We start from the raw sequence: 2,517 nt of genomic DNA on the forward strand, positions 1-2,517 counted from the left end.
CACGGCGCCGGCATTTGCGGGGCCGCCGCTGCCAGCTTCGCGCAGACGGAGGAATACGGCGCTGCTGGGCCGACAGCCGCCCGCACGAGGTGTGTCTGCAGATAGGGACGGCCGGGGCTGAAGTCCGGGAGATAAGCGGTGGGGGAAGCGGCCGCCAGGAGGGATTTCAGCTTCTGCACGGCGCTGGGACTGCGGAGTGAGCCCTGCTGCGGGGACGCGGGGACATCCCTGCGGGATGCCCTTCCCCAACAACAGCCCTTTGTCCGCAGCGCTCAGCCCCGCGGCCCCGGCGACTCCCACGGGCGAAATGGGAACAATCAGGAGGTGCCTTTATGACAGGTGTCTCTGGAGGGCTGGCAGTCAGAACCAGGGGGGCCCTTTGATCTCGGCCTTTGAAACCCTAGAGCAGTGCTGACAGAGCTGCCCTGTGTCTCCAGGCTGGGCGGATGATCATTTCCATGCGGGAACAATGAGTTCTTTATGCTGCTGTGCACCATAAAAGGATGGCACACGGGGAGCCCGTAGCAGGGTCAGCTCCATCCCTGCGTGGTGGTGGATGGAGGGACAGGGAGGGGTGAGCCTGAGCCTCACCATCACGGCAAGCTCACCACGTGCCTAGTGGCAAATAGGAGGCTTTTAGGGGCAGGCGGGCAAATTTCCCCTCTGTGGAGCTCTGAGGTGACCTCACCCAGCAGTCCCACCTGCGTCACCCCAAGCCTCAGTGCTCAGCTACGTTCCCTCTTGGTGCCTCTTCCAGCTCCCCAGTTGAGATTACACCTCCATCCCTTCTCTCTTGCCCCACAGATGCCAGCCCATCATTCCCACACGCTGTGCCAGAGCCATATATCTCATGTGCCAGAGGCACTAAACACCGGGAGCAATGGTCACTGTCTCTAACAGCTCAACCCCAACGGTGTCACACCCCAACGGTGTCACACCCCAATGGTGTCACTCATCAACTGCCTCATAGCCATGGGGCCCAGGCTGGCAGTGGGACAGGGTGTGCAGAACACAGCTCCCATGGCAGCGGCTGCTATGGAGACCATGGCCGTGGCAATGGCCCTGCGGATGAAGCAGACGGAGCCAGCAGTGCCCCAGTGGGACATTTCTGGGCATGTTTGCTGCCCTCTCTTTCTGCTGGAAGTCACCTTGTTTTGCAAAGCAAATCCAACTGCGGGTGGTGGAGCAGGGCACGGGCTCATTTGCCAGGGAAATGCCCCTGGAGCAGAGCACACACTGGAACCAGCTGGCAGCACAGCCCTCCCTAAGCCAGCAGGGAGGTCTGGGTGCACCCAGCTCCACAGCAGCCCAGCATGCTGCTCCCTTCTTCCTCCATCCTCCTGCAGAGCAATCTCTAGGCAACCCGGGCAGCACCAAGGCGCGTCTCTCCCCTGCCGAGCTGGTGTGCTTGAGCTGGCACATAGCTCACATACCTGCAGGCAGGCATCACCAGCAGGGCTAACCCTTTCTTGCTCTCCTGCAGCAGGGCCTGCCTGTCCCCAGCCTCGCACTGAAGCCTCCTGACCCATTCCCAAGATCCCCAAGATCCCGGCAGCTCTGGCACAGCCGGCGCTGATGTGGGCAAGGAGCCAAGAGCGCGCAGTGCCAAAATCTGTGCTTTGCCACCAACGTATTGCATCCTTGCTGTCTGAGATCTGCTCTGCTCCATCAGCAACTCAGAGGGCAACTCACACTGTGCAAACCCCTCTGCCCATCTGCTGCTCACTCCTTCACTTTGCACTACTCTGCATGCCATTGGGTCCAGTGCTTCTCGCAGATGTTTGCAGCCTCTCGTGGTGCTGAGTGCTCTCTGCAGGGATGGATGCAGAGATGCATCAGTGTACAGGAGCTACAGATCCTGCTCCTTCTGCATGGGTTCTGCATGCAAGGAGCCCATGAGCTCTCCTCCCCCTTCCATCTTACCCGGTCATGCTTCACTCACCCTCAGAGTGCCTCCATTGCCCCAAGGCTCAGTCGGGGCTTTTGGTGCAAGGCAGAGGACAGCCCGAGCAATGCCATCAGCACTGCAGCTGGTATGGGTGCTGGGGGCTGCACTCATCACACAAACAGAACTGTTTTGAAACTTCAATAAATGATACAGAGAAAGCAAAAGGGCAGTCCAAAGCTGAGGCATGGCATGAGGATATGCAGTTGCCTTTGGAGCGTGCTAAGGGTGAGCTTTAGGTACAGGTGCACGCTGTGCTGCAGGCTCTTTGGTAGGGTTGAAGTCTCTGCTGCTTGGGGGTCTCCTGCCCAGGAGGCAGTGCTGACCAAGGCTTGTGCTGGGCTCCTGCTGGGCCTGCAGTCCAAGAGGCTCTGCCAGGTGGTTGCTGCTCCAGCCTGGGCACAGCTCCATGCCACTGGCAGCCTCTGGACGGCTGTTATTTTGCAGGTGACTCACGGTGAGTGCCCAGGTGGTGAGGCTGGCACTGCTCCTGAGGGCAGATTGAGTTGGCTTGAGCTGGAGATGCAACCGGTGTCAGAGTTTTGCCCCATATCTGGTGCTGGGTCCTGGGG

Source organism: Meleagris gallopavo, chromosome 28 (assembly GCF_000146605.3).
Source record: "Meleagris gallopavo isolate NT-WF06-2002-E0010 breed Aviagen turkey brand Nicholas breeding stock chromosome 28, Turkey_5.1, whole genome shotgun sequence".
NCBI classification, from domain to species: domain Eukaryota; kingdom Metazoa; phylum Chordata; class Aves; order Galliformes; family Phasianidae; genus Meleagris; species Meleagris gallopavo.